We start from the raw sequence: 15,149 nt of genomic DNA, 5'->3' as shown, positions 1-15,149 counted from the left end.
AATCAAAATCAAATTAAAGACAGTCGAGATATCAAATGTAAGAAGAAGAAGAAGAAGAAGAAGAAGAAGAAGAAGGAGAAGGAGAAGAAGAAGAAGAAGAAGAAGGAGAAGGAGAAGAAGAAGAAGAAGAAGAAGAAGAAGAAGATCTGGCAAAGAACACAGAACACGCTTTGGAAAAAGTTGGAGAAAGTGAAGACACCAAGAAGAAGTCGAAGAAGTTAGAACAAAGAAAAGAGAACTCTTATTAAAAATAGTCGATTGTCGAATAAGCGTCGTAAAAGCAATGTTATTGTTTTACAATGTTGCTGATCGTTTATGGACTGAACCAACCACGCACACTCGCGTTTTTGCACGAGCGGGTTTGTAGACGTATGAACGGTGTGTGAGTTGAAAAGCTTGACTAAATGTAATTTCGCCTCACGCGACTTGTTTTATGTCTCATCGTCTGTCTCTGTTTATCCGGAATTAGATCCCTGGTTGATTATGAATGTTGTGGAAGGTATTCAGCAGTGCATTCCTTTCTTCCCATGACGTACTTCCACCCCCACCTCCGAACCCAGCACACCTGGAATCCAAGCGAACAATGAATCGTCGGTCATCTTCGACAACGAAAGACGAACAACAAGTTGATGACGTACTTACCACTATGTATCAGGTGCGTTATCAGATCACGAGGTCCAAGCTAGCGCCATTCAAGGGATTGAAAGCATTGTTATCGTTGCTACAGTGGAAATAATCAAACAGACTTAGTGTATGTTTTTATCATTTTAACGGTTTCTGCGTCATCGGTAAACAAATCGCCTATTTCATTTATTGCGGTTTGCTATTGTGTAAACTTCGCCCTTATTCTTGTGAGAAAAAGACTGACACCTAGTTGGTATGCGTCAAATCAAATCAAATCAAATCACAAATGATTAATTGCAAATTAACTTGATTATCTCAAGCATGAGAATTCACCGTGATGGTGCATGACACAGACGAGACACTGCAACTTTAGAAATGATAGAATATATGCACTAACTGATGTCATTATTAGTAACTAAATACCTCATTGTATGCACATACTCTTACACTTAAGATGCAGGTTTTATACACAGAAATCCCATTCAATTTAAAAACAATATCCTACAACAGGATAAATACATACTCACACCAAATCATTCGGTTGGACGAAGGTCAGGCTATAGTGGTAGATTGCATAGCTAGATGCAGAAGGTGTGTTCCCGATGTAAAAGGAAAATTTGCCTGCGGGGAAAAAAGAGTCAAAGGAACAATAGACCGCAACCGAGCATGTTTGGTTTTTCTTTCCTAGATTTTGAGCAGACTACTTTTTCTTGAGATAGAACGTCCTGGCCAATATTTAGTGGTTGGACTTGAGATAGAACGTCCTGGCCAATATTTAGTGGTTGGACTTGAGATAGAACGTCCTGGCCAATATTTAGTGGTTGGACTTGAGATAGAACGTCCTGGCCAATATTTAGTGGTTGGACTTTGGCTCCTGGGGGACATCTTGTCCTTTTACTTGTGTTTCCAGTGTAGGGACACAATTCCCAATGAACCTGAGTCCGCCTGACTTTGAACCACGCCGACACTTCATCCTTTCACGCCGTTGAAAATAGTTCTTGTCAGAATAATTAACATTGGTTTCACATTATGTGCTGCTCTCGTGTTTAGCCTTTCGATTTCAAGCCCGTGCCTATTCTGCTAAAACGGCAAGTTTTTGTATTGTTCATCGTTTTCCGTTCCACGAGACCAGGGATCAGTTGAGAGACAGATAATGAAGTACGAAAAAAAGATGGCATCGTTTGAATTGTAGAGTACTTTTTTTCTGATCGCATCATTTTGCAAATGGAATCGAAGTATAAACCTGACGTCTTGAAGAATATCAGTTAGCGTTAGTATAGTCCGTGCAGTGTCTGCTGTCACTTTACAATGTGCAAATGATTAAGAAGATATATGAGAGAGAAAGGGAGAGAGAGGGGGAAAGAGAAAAAGAAAGAGAGAGAGAGAGGGAGAGAGAGAGAGGGAGAGAGAACAAGAAAGAGAGAGAGAGGGGGGAGAGAAAGAGAGGGGAGAGAGAGAGAGAGAGAGAGCTGAGAGAGAGAGAGAGAGAGAAAGAGGGGGGGAGAGAGAGAGAGGGAGAGAGAAAAAGAAAGAGAGAGAGAGGGAGAGAGAAAGAGAGATAAAGAGAGAGAGAAAGAGAGAGAGAGAGAAAGAGAGAGAGAGACAGAGAGAGAGAGGGAGATAGAGGGAGAGAGAGACACAGAGAGACAGAGAGAGAGAGAGGGGAGAGAGAGGGAGAGAAAAAAAGAAAGAGAGAGGGAGATAGAGGGAAAGAGAAAAAGAAAGAGAAAGAGAGAGAGAGAAGTAGAGAGAGAGGGAGAGAGAGAGACAGAGATAGAGAGAAAGGGAGAGAGAGAGCGCGAGGAAATAGACTGAGAGAGAGGGGAGGGAGAGAGAGAAAGAGCAAGAGATAGATAGAGAGAGAAAGAGAGAGAGAGAGAGAGAGAGAGAGAGAGAGAGAGAGAGAGAGAGAGAGAGAGAGAGAGAGAGAGAGAGAGAGAGAGAGAGAGAGAGAGACACACACAAGCTGCTTGCATGATTACCAAATCGATTCACCGTAACGTATGTTACGTGTGATACCAACCAAATAAATATGGTGTCGAGTCTGAGCGTTCCTTCTTGGACAGTAAACAATGAATAGTTAGCAATACCGAAAATAAACAAAAGACGCATACACTGCAAGAAATAAAATCGAACATGTTTTCTGGGTTTTATCGTTATAGCATTCTCTACTGAGTATAAAAATACAAGAATCAAAACCGAGAGCAGAAAACAATACATAATCACGACCCATCAACACGTGTTCAGCTGCCACCAGTCTAGAAGAAGAGCACACAACCATGGGCGGTATTGCCTGAGGGTCAGGAGAGTTGACAAGGAAGTAAACAAAAAGGTCTAAATTAAAAAAAAAAGTGGGGGGGGGGGGACAATGTTATGTGTGTAAGTAACAGAAAAAGCAGACAACAGCTGAAATTGGAAGGACGTTCTGTCGTTCGTCTTCGGCGCTGGGACGCCCACAAATTGCGTGCTGCTAAATTAGGATTTCCTGGCTGGATTTCACAGTTGTCAGCCTTCTAATGACAAAGCTGGCTCTTTATTGCCCACATACCCTGCCAGCACATCAGCCCACACACAGTCTACGTAACTGTTCAATTGTTTTAAAGATATATATATACGACTAGATGAATACCCGCTTCGCCGGATACGGCTTCGCCGGGAAGAAGGAAGGGAGATAAACGCGCAAAACACGGGAAAAGAGTAAAAATAGTATAACGGGAATATGGATTGAGCGTTGTCGACAGTGACCTTCTAAAAATAAAAACGGGAATATGGATTGACGCCACACGAAGGAAGGGAGATAAACGCTGAAAACACTGGAGAAGATAAGGAAGAGTTACTGGGAATGGATCCAGAGAAAAACCAAATTCGGTTCAGCGCTGCGCGCTGAGAGCACGTGTTGAAATATCTCATCGAGCAGGTTGTGTCCGGGGTGTACCTGAATATGGCCACCAAATTTGAAACAGATCCATCGAGAACTTTGGCCGTGCATCGCGAACAGACAGACAGACAGACAGACAGACACTAGTCGTATATATATAGATGTCGATCAAACAAAATCATAACGAATTAACAACAAACAAGACGTATCTTTTTCACCCTCTTTTTTTGAAGTGGACTATCTGACGTCAAAACTCAAACGAAATTTAAAAAATAAATTATTTACAGGTAAATGAATATTCTTGGGCACTGCAGAATTTATTTGTATTTTGTTATTACTGTTTTTGTGATGTTGACGAAGACGAAAAGTAGAAACTAGTTCGTGTTTATGTATTCATGTTGCTGTGTTCTGGTGAGCATATTGTTGAAATTTAAAAAAGACGGCATAACGTGAATAATGGCGTCATGTAAAAATGTCTCTCAAAGAAGTGACAATAAGATGTCGAGAACGAAGTTTGTCTCTGTGTCTTCAACATATCAGCAGTAGAACAATATTCGTAAGCTCACGGCCAGGCTACGTAGCAGCATCGTATATCATTAATACATCCATAAGAATTGACAGAAAGTGGGGATTTAGGCACCGACAAATTGTTATGTATTGTTAGCTCTAAATTATATGTGCAGTTGTCACTGGATATTCGACAACAATGTATACAATATACACGTTCCTTCAATGCCAGAGTCTGATGTTGGGGATTTTGAGGGACACGTGTTTTGTCGTCACTATTTATCTGTGTCGTCATAAGCACGACCGAATTCAAGATAAACTGTGAGTGCATCAACATGCGATCTGCCTTTGATAGCAGTGTGCCCGAGAGCGTGTTGTGGATTCGCCATGCGCTAGTAGTAAATGGTATCTGTGCACTCAAATTGCCGAACCGAAACTTGAAGTGATAACTATCGTAGCTCAATCTGTTGGCGTGCCTGCCCTCAAGAACCTCTTAACGATACTGGCTGTGAGAAGTCTATTTTTGACTGCATTCATTGCAGAAATGGGCAACACTTTCAAAATGGACATTTTATCTGGCCAATAATACGAAATGCGCAAATCAGTAAAATTACTGACGTTACGGATTTATACACAAGAATAATTTCATGGTTTTTTTAACTTAAATAACTAACTAGCAGTTAACGTTTTTTTACATTTAGTCAAGTTTTGACTAAATGTTTTAACATAGAGGGGGAATCGAGACGAGGGTCGTGGTGTATGTGTGTGTGTGTGTGTGTGTCTGTCTGTCTGTCTGTCTGTGGGTGGTGTGTGTGTGTGTGTGTGTGTGTGTGTATGTGTGTGTGTGTGTGTGTGTGTCTGTCTGTCTGTCTGTCTGTGCGTGGTGTGTGTGTAGAGCGATTCAGAGTAAACCACTGGACCGATCTTTATGAAATTTGACATGAGAGTTCCTGGGTAAGATATCCCCAGACGGTTTTTTTGTGTTTTTTTCGATGAATGTCTTTGATGACGTCATATCCGGCTTTTTGTAAAAGTTGAGGCGGCACTGTCACACCCTCATTTTTCAATAAAATTGATTGAAATTTTGGCCAAGCAATCTTCGACAAAGGCCGGACTGTGGTATTGCATTTCAGCTTGGGGGCTTACAAATTAATTGATGACTTAATTTAGTCATTACAAATCTAAAAATTGTAATTAAAATTGTTTTTTTTATAAAACGATCAAACATTACGTTCATCTTATACTTCATTATTTTCTGATTCCAAAAACATATAAAATATGTTATATTCGGATTAAAAACAAGCTCTGAAAATTAAAAATATAAAAATTATGATTAAATACAATTTCCGAAATCGATTTAAAAACAATTGTATCTTTTTCCTTGTCGGTTCCTGATTCCAAAAACATATAGATATATGTTTGGATTAAAAACACGCTCAGAATGTTAAAACGAAGAGAGGTACAGAAAAGCGTGCTGTGCAGCACAGCGCAACCACTACCGCGCCAAACAGGCTCGTCAGTTTCACTGCCTTCTACGGACTACGGTCATTGTGAAAAAATGCAGTGCGTTCAGTTTCATTCTGTGAGTTCCACAGCTTGAATAAATGTAGTAATTTCGCCTTACGCGACTTGTTTCTTATTTTGAATACACACACAAACACACACACACACACACACACACACACACACACGCACGCACGCACGCACGCATGCAAGCACGCACGCAAGCACGCACGCACACAAACATACTGTAACACACACACACACACACACACACACACACACACACACTCACACACACACACACACACACACACACACACGCGCGCACACACAATCAATCAATCAATCAATATGAGGCTTATATCGCGCGTATTCCGTGGGTACAGTTCTAAGCGCAGGGATTTTGTTAATTTTTTAATTTTTAAAAAAATGTTATATGCAATTTATATCGCGCACATATTCAAGGCGCAGGGATTTATTTATGCCATGTGAGATGGAATTTATTTACACAATACATCACGCAAGCCATTTCGGCGCATATCCTACTTTTCACGGCCTATTATTCCAAGTCACACGGGTATTGTGGTGGACATTTTTATCTATGCCTATACACTTTTGCCAGGAAAGACCCTTTTGTCAATCGTGGGATCTTTAACGTGCACACCCCAATGTAGTGTACACGAAGGGACCTCGGTTTTTCGTCTCATCCGAAAGACTAGCACTTGAACCCACCACCTAGGTTAGGAAAGGGGGGAGAAAATTGCTAACGCCCTGACCCAGGGTCGAACTCGCAACCTCTCGCTTCCGAGCGCAAGTGCGTTACCACTCGGCCACCCAGTCACACTCACACACACATTCACACAGGCAGGCAAGAGAGTGGACAGGTAGACAGACAGACTGACGGACACACAGAGACACAGAGACAGGGAATGAAATAAATATACAGACCGAGCCAGACCGAGCCAGACAGAGAGACTCGTAGGTCTTTTTCTTTCCACACTTGCTCAATACTTGACTCCACAATTGCCATCTATATCTAAAGCAATGCGCAATCCCCAAAACTCCCGGGGACAGGCAACGAGCAGAGCCGATTGAAATACGGCAGAATAAGAGACAGAAACAAGGGTGCTTGAAAGAGAAATGGAGATCTCTGTTTACGCCCCACGGGAAGAACGGAAAACGTTTTATCGCAAGTTGCCGAATTTCCACCAGCCCCTTACCCCCCCCCCCCCACCCCCATCCCCTCACCCCCCGCCCACACCCAAACCCCTCTGGTGGCTTTTAAAAGCAGGCAGTGATAGTCTCAGGCGCAGGAACCATGTTTCTTTCCCCCAATGTGTACGCCCCCCTCTGTCCTCAAAGTAGCTCTTCTGTTGTGTCTTTGTTAGCTTATTTACCGCCGTGATTGTTTGTTTGTTTGTTTGTTCGCTCGTATTTCAGACAGTTTACTTGCTGACATGTGGAATTCAGAGGTATTAAGTAAAGATATGAGTATTATCGCAATGTTGTATTATTAACAATTGATATGTACACGCTTTAGTTTAGTCTGTTTCATTGCTTGATATACAGGGTGACCCAAAAAAAAGAGTACCCAAACAAAACGTCATAAATTGAACAAAAATAAAGCAATCTTCCTAAAATGTATTTACACACACAAATAGCCTCTGCGTGATTTGCACAGAAAATTTTAGCGTTCTAGCTTGTCTGTCAGGAAAGTTATGCTCATTCTACAGAACATGCTCCAAATGGCCTCCGCGCCGCTGCAGGCAAACTTGAACTCGCCGTGCAAAGTTATCAATCACCCGCACACACTCCTGTTGCGAGATTCCGCGAATGGTTGTTGTGATGGCTCTCTTGAGTTCTGTGATTGTCTGTGGGTTGTTCCTGTAGACGTTGTCTTTCAGGAACCCCAAAAGATAGAAATCTTTGGGATTTAAATCCGGGGGAGGCCATTTGGAGCATGTTCTGTAGAATGAGCATAACTTTCCTGAAAGACAAGCTAGAACTCTAACATTTTCTGTGCAAATCATGCAGAGGCTACTTGTGTGTGTAAATACATTTTATGAAGATTGCTTTATTTTTGTTCAATTTATGACGTTTTGTTTGGGTACTCTTTTTTTTGGGTCACCCTATAATTATGGTCAGATGGTACACATACTTATTTGCTCGTCTTTATTTTATTAGTTCCCTTTTTGTATGCATTTATTGCACTCTATTGTACTCTATTGTTTCATTTATTCCACTCTATTGTACTTTATTGTTTCATTTATTGCACTCTATTGTACTCTATTGTTTCATTTATTGCACTCTATTGTACTTTATTGTTTCATTTATTGCACTCTATTGTACTTTATTGTTTCATTTATTGCACTCTATTGTACTCTATTGTTTCATTTATTGCACTCTATTGTACTTTATTGTTTCATTTATTGCACTCTATTGTACTTTATTGTTTCATTTATTGCACTCTATTGTACTTTATTGTTTCATTTATTGCACTCTATTGTACTTTATTGTTTCATTTCTGTCGTAGCTTTTCGAATATAGAAAGCGGGAATAATACGAATACTGAAAAGTGTAAGACAAAATCATTCGTGTGTCTTAATTCCACATCCATATCCTATGTGATGAAGCTCAATCAGTCGACCAGTCTTTCCCAGGACCTCTTTCCGTCTCGACATCTCCGTTAAACCCTCCGTATGTCAGTGTGGCAAGAATCAGACAGCAGAGCACATCCTGCAGGCTTGTCCATACCACAGTACAGTGCTCTGAGGGACACCATCTGGCCAGAGGAGACAGCGCTACAAAAGAAGCTATACGTCCCAGAGAGGACTTGGAGAGGACAGCACGTTTCGCCCTGCAGTCCGGACTGACGATCTAACAGCGAACGACAACAACAAACCCTCCGGCAGCTGTTCACAGACAGGCTGTCATAGTTCTAGACGCAGGGGCCTCTTCTCTCACAGTGTCATAGCTCACCTATCCCAGTAGCTGTTCTTGGTTCCGCAAATCCGCTTGACCTTCTGATAGCTTTTTAACAATAATAGTGTTGCAAGGCCGATTTTGAACCGATTTTTCTCATCGAGAAGTCGCTTGGGCGAGGGTAAATCGAGGAAAGATTGTCTTAGAGAAGAGTTTTCCCGATTTTGAACCGACTCTCATCCAGCTGGAGACCTCACTCGAGCACTGTTTGCTGATTTTAAAGAGACATGTCTGGTTGGATGCTAGATTCAGCTGAGTGCACGCTTGTGTTTCAATTGGCTGATTTTGTTATGTCTCCCAGGCATGCACGGGTGCAATCTGATAAATCAGCGAGCCAATTTGACTGCGTGTAACTTTTCAGCAATTGTGTAGTGACAAAACACATGCAGCCGGCCACGTGAACAGGTCATTACAAGCAGGACGTGATAGTTCCAGACAGGTCATTACAAGCAGGACGTGATAGTTCCAGACAGGTCATTACAAGCAGGACGTGATAGTTCCAGACAGGTCATTACAAGCAGGACGTGATAGTTCCAGACGCCGCAAGTCCTTGTAAGGACAGGTTAAGCATCAAGTGCACTCCGGGCCCGAGGTGCACGAGAAAGTTACCAACCGGGTGGGAGCCAGCCGCGGTTTTGGATTGGTTGAAATTGCGATTTTTTGGGATTTCAACGAATCCGACCCAGCGATTTGTTCTCTCCCGTTCGGGTGGCACCCACTTTCGGTTCGTGCCCCTCGGCCCAGCCGTCCATCCCTGGGTAAGAGAGGAACTATTTCAAGTCACACTCCTTCCCGTCAGAACATCTGGGATCTGGCCAGGGTTTACGGGGAATAAGGTTTTCGCTCCACTTGGTCACATACAGACCTGTTGACCCTGACTATTTTGGAGTCATTTATTACTGTTTTTAGGATGTTGGGGAGAAAATACTCCATTTGAGTCCAGACTACGTTGTTAAGGCAGGTCAAATGGAGACAGGGACATTACTCTTCATACACAAAGGGAAGCCACTGAGTTGTGTCGCCATTTTTTCCTGGCAGGCTGGGAATTCGAACACATCGAACAGGGAACGCAGAAGAAAAAGAACACGTCGAACATTCGAATGACGTAAATAGAACAAACGTCACATTTTTCAGGCAGCGTAAGTGAATGACGTCAGAAAATGACGACACCGCCAGAAATAAAAACAATGCGACACGCCCCCCAACCACGAGGTCAAAAACACGTGGGCATCTAATGAAATCGGTACAAAGCCGTTCTCTTTGCCAGTGACATCGTAATAATCACCAAAGCTAACATTGAAGCTCCGGTAGCAGGTAAGAGAGTGTCTCCCAACCCGTGATGCTCACAGCGTGATTGCATCAGAATACCACATGTTAAAACCGGTGTTTGAACTAGAATAACAGCCAGTAGTATTAAGAACAAGTGTCTTGTGTATGCAGCCCTCTTTCTGCTGTTCGCTGGCAGCAGATAATACAATAATTGAAGTCCTTCGAGGCATAAGGGGCCCATAAGGCGAAAAATTGCTTTAATTCCACCCTCAAAAAGTCCCAGCCTTCAAACCGTAACAAATAACAGTACGCACTATTAAGAAAAATTATAAACCAAGCCTTGATTATTAATTTTTATTATTACACTTGTATCAAACAAGTGACCTCCACCTTTTGATTGGCGTTTTTATTACATTTGAATCGGACTTGTGGCCTTTCAAAGTTGCGGTGACCTTTGACTTTCAACAGAGGTCATATGTAACAGTGGTTTTTAAAAACATAATTTAGTTGGCTCATATATCTGAGACAAATGATCGGACAACAGCCCTTTACATTATCGTGACACATATTTTTCTGAGGCACACTGGACAGTAATTAGTGCAAAGGGTCGGGTTAATCAAGGGAGTGAACCCCCCCTAAAAACACCACCAACCTGTCGTTTTTTTGTTTTTTTTAATGCCGTTTTGATCGCTCTTGCGTTTACAACCCATCTCATCAAATCGTAATTTATTTCCAGGCTACCAGCAATAAAATACCTCAACATGAGGAACAAATTTAAAATAAACTCTGGCAAAAGACGTGACGTCACAAAGTTTGAGTATGCGCAACATTTTCGTTTACCAGTGCACTTCGTTACCTGCCCATTGCTGCTTTGGGTGATATTTTTTAAATGACTATTCCTATGCAGATGTTTGTGTAATTGGCCGTTTTCAAAACATACCCATTTTTCGATTTTTCGGTCCAAAATTCAAAACGGGCACTGTCTTCCGAGACTCATAGCTCCGAAACGAACCCACTACCCTATTTTTTTTATGCTGAATGCATAGCAGACAGATCGAACTTAAAAAATAACCAACTTTTGGGAGAAACCAATTTATATTTAACGGGTCCAGTGAACTACCTTAAAATATGCTTCAAATTAGGTTTGTGTTGCTAATGTTGGCGTTTGTAACCACTAGGTTACTATTTTGGTCATCAGATTACTATTTGTTTTACTTTACCATTACTCTTTACAAGCTTTGGGGGTAAACAGGTCTGCACATATTTAAAAACAACAGCTCCACCTCTTCTTGTGCAGAGGTGTGTTTTTTAATGTCTTATATCACAAACGACATTAAACCACGACGTCTTTTCTTGGCCCTCTCTGCCAAAGTGAAATCTTTGACGCCAAAATCGAAACAAAGTTCGAGAAAATGTCATAATGGAGGAATGACCCTAACCCATTCAATAACCCGCGCCATATGTGAGAATGATGGTGAGCTGACCTGTTCCGTGGAAGGACGGCATCTGCAAGCCTTCAGTCCCACTCAAGTCATCAATCCACAGATAAGAGACGCGCGATTTAAGCTGTCACTAGGGAAGCGTGCCGCAGTCTCGTATCGAGTCTCTGTCGTTTTATCATACGCGTGTGCACTTTCCTTGTCCTCGAGGTGTGGTAATTGTCGTAGGCGGCGTCAAAATTGGACAATCCTTTGGGGAGAAAAAATATATTTGTCATGCGTCACGGTTTTTGAGGTGTTGATACTGACGTCAAAGATGTGACGTCAGAATGGATTTAAGGGATGGCTTAGAGTCGGAGTGTGTGTGTGTATGTGCGTGGCGGTTTGGGTGTGTGCGTGTGTGTGTGCGTGTGTGTGCGTGTGTGTGTGTGTGTGTGTGTGTGTGTGTGTGTGTGTGTGTGTGTGTGTGTCTCTCTGTGTGTGTGTGTGTGTGTGTGTGTGTGTGTTCGACAGATACGTTCCAAGCAGTATTGTTGTGAAACAAGTGTGGGCGATTTTTGTTTGTTACTCTTGTATAAATGTTTCTGCTTCAAACACCTATTGGAATAATCATGTCTAAACTTTTTAAACTTTGTATCCCTCTAACTTTGATCTTTTTTTCCCAGCAACTTTTCCGTGTGCACATAGTGTTTGCCTGATCACCCCCTCAATAAGTTCTGACGTTAGTTTTAAGAATCACGCAACAAATGTCAAATGCAAATTTAAATTTCCAAATCCAGGAAACACGTTTGATACGTTCGTGACCTGGGTGTTACGAAGAATGACGGGCGCATTATCTCAATGCATCTCCACGTCACGATGACAGCTGCATAATCAAAAGGTAAGAATGGTGAGTTAAAGCCCCACTCCGCCTCACATGAGGTTTACAGAACGATGACCTCTTTCACTAAAACAGTATTACTAATCTTAATGGGAAACATAATATAGATGTGCCCTTAAATACGTGTTCAATAAGAGCCCAGCATAGACGATGAAAAAGCAAGTGGGTCAGTAAAGCGGACATGGACAGTTCACAAGGGGCGATGAAGTGTTTGATCAAATCACGAATGAATGAATTAGGCTCATGGTGATCGACACCCTAAGTGGCAAAGGGTCAATGGCCCAGCGGTCAGTGTATCAAGCTTTGGTATATCCCGTTCTATAGGCTCGATTCCACATGTGCATGTTGATGTACGTCGACATAATGGCGTTGGAGAAAAGAACGATTCAATCATGGAAGACTTTGTGTCGTATTGCTGTGGCAAGCTGCTGTTTAAAGAGTCGCCCGCTTGAAGGCTTGACTGACTGAAGATGTGTTATTCAGTGGTAGAGTTCAAGTGACGAAGTATTGCTGTGGCCTGCTGCTGTTTAAAGAGTCGCCTGCTTGAAGGCTTGACTGACTGAAGATGTGTTATTCAGTGGTAGAGTTCAAGTGACGAAGTATTGCTGTGGCCTGCTGCTGTTTAAAGAGTCGCCTGCTTGAAGGCTTGACTGACTGAAGATGTGTTATTCAGTGGTAGAGTTTAAGTGACGAAGTATTGCTGTGGCCTGCTGCTGTTTATAGAGTCGCCTGCTTGAAGGCTTGACTGACTGAAGATGTGTTATTCAGTGGTAGAGTTCAAGTGACGAAGTATTGCTGTGGCCTGCTGCTGTTTATAGAGTCGCCTGCTTGAAGGCTTGACTGACTGAAGATGTGTTATTCAGTGGTAGAGTTCAAGTGACGAAGTATTGCTGTGGCCTGCTGCTGTTTATAGAGTCACCTGCTTGAAGGCTTGACTGGCTGAAGATGTGTTATTCAGTGGTAGAGTTCAAGTGACGAAGTATTGCTGTGGCCTGCTGCTGTTTAAAGAGTCGCCTGCTTGAAGGCTTGACTGGCTGAAGATGTGTTATTCAGTGGTAGAGTTCAAGTGACGAAGTATTGCTGTGGCCTGCTGCTGTTTAAAGAGTCGCCTGCTTGAAGGCTTGACTGGCTGAAGATGTGTTATTCAGTGGTAGAGTTCAAGTGACGAAGTATTGCTGTGGCAAGCTGCTGTTTAAAGAGTCGCCTGCTTGAAGACTTGACTGACTGAAGATGTGTTATTCAGTGGTAGAGTTCAAGTGACGAAGTATTGCTGTGGCAAGCTGCTGTTTAAAGAGTCGCCTGCTTGAAGGCTTGACTGGCTGAAGATGTGTTATTCAGTGGTAGAGTTCAAGTGACGAAGTATTGCTGTGGCCTGCTGCTGTTTAAAGAGTCGCCTGCTTGAAGACTTGACTGGCTGAAGATGTGTTATTCAGTGGTAGAGTTCAAGTGACGAAGTATTGCTGTGGCCTGCTGCTGTTTAAAGAGTCGCCTGCTTGAAGACTTGACTGGCTGAAGATGTGTTATTCAGTGGTAGAGTTCAAGTGACGAAGTATTGCTGTGGCCTGCTGCTGTTTAAAGAGTCGCCTGCTTGAAGGCTTGACTGGCTGAAGATGTGTTATTCAGTGGTAGAGTTCAAGTGACGAAGTATTGCTGTGGCCTGCTGCTGTTTAAAGAGTCGCCTGCTTGAAGGCTTGACTGGCTGAAGATGTGTTATTCAGTGGTAGAGTTCAAGTGACGAAGTATTGCTGTGGCAAGCTGCTGTTTAAAGAGTCGCCTGCTTGAAGACTTGACTGACTGAAGATGTGTTATTCAGTGGTAGAGTTCAAGTGACGAAGTATTGCTGTGGCCTGCTGCTGTTTATAGAGTCGCCTGCTTGAAGGCTTGACTGACTGAAGATGTGTTATTCAGTGGTAGAGTTCAAGTGACGAAGTATTGCTGTGGCCTGCTGCTGTTTATAGAGTCACCTGCTTGAAGGCTTGACTGGCTGAAGATGTGTTATTCAGTGGTAGAGTTCAAGTGACGAAGTATTGCTGTGGCCTGCTGCTGTTTAAAGAGTCGCCTGCTTGAAGGCTTGACTGGCTGAAGATGTGTTATTCAGTGGTAGAGTTCAAGTGACGAAGTATTGCTGTGGCCTGCTGCTGTTTAAAGAGTCGCCTGCTTGAAGGCTTGACTGGCTGAAGATGTGTTATTCAGTGGTAGAGTTCAAGTGACGAAGTATTGCTGTGGCAAGCTGCTGTTTAAAGAGTCGCCTGCTTGAAGACTTGACTGACTGAAGATGTGTTATTCAGTGGTAGAGTTCAAGTGACGAAGTATTGCTGTGGCAAGCTGCTGTTTAAAGAGTCGCCTGCTTGAAGGCTTGACTGGCTGAAGATGTGTTATTCAGTGGTAGAGTTCAAGTGACGAAGTATTGCTGTGGCCTGCTGCTGTTTAAAGAGTCGCCTGCTTGAAGACTTGACTGGCTGAAGATGTGTTATTCAGTGGTAGAGTTCAAGTGACGAAGTATTGCTGTGGCCTGCTGCTGTTTAAAGAGTCGCCTGCTTGAAGACTTGACTGGCTGAAGATGTGTTATTCAGTGGTAGAGTTCAAGTGACGAAGTATTGCTGTGGCCTGCTGCTGTTTAAAGAGTCGCCTGCTTGAAGGCTTGACTGGCTGAAGATGTGTTATTCAGTGGTAGAGTTCAAGTGACGAAGTATTGCTGTGGCCTGCTGCTGTTTAAAGAGTCGCCTGCTTGAAGGCTTGACTGGCTGAAGATGTGTTATTCAGTGGTAGAGTTCAAGTGACGAAGTATTGCTGTGGCAAGCTGCTGTTTAAAGAGTCGCCCGCTTGAAGGCTTGACTGACTGAAGATGTGTTATTCAGTGGTAGAGTTCAAGTGACGAAGTATTGTTGTGGCCTGCTGCTGTTTAAAGAGTCGCCTGCTTGAAGGCTTGACTGACTGAAGATGTGTTATTCAGTGGTAGAGTTCAAGTGACGAAGTATTGCTGTGGCCTGCTGCTGTTTAAAGAGTCGCCTGCTTGAAGGCTTGACTGACTGAAGATGTGTTATTCAGTGGTAGAGTTCAAGTGACG

The sequence above is a fragment of the Littorina saxatilis genome, linkage group LG1, assembly GCF_037325665.1.
Source record: "Littorina saxatilis isolate snail1 linkage group LG1, US_GU_Lsax_2.0, whole genome shotgun sequence".
Classification (NCBI taxonomy): domain Eukaryota; kingdom Metazoa; phylum Mollusca; class Gastropoda; order Littorinimorpha; family Littorinidae; genus Littorina; species Littorina saxatilis.
This window is presented reverse-complemented; position numbering follows the sequence as displayed.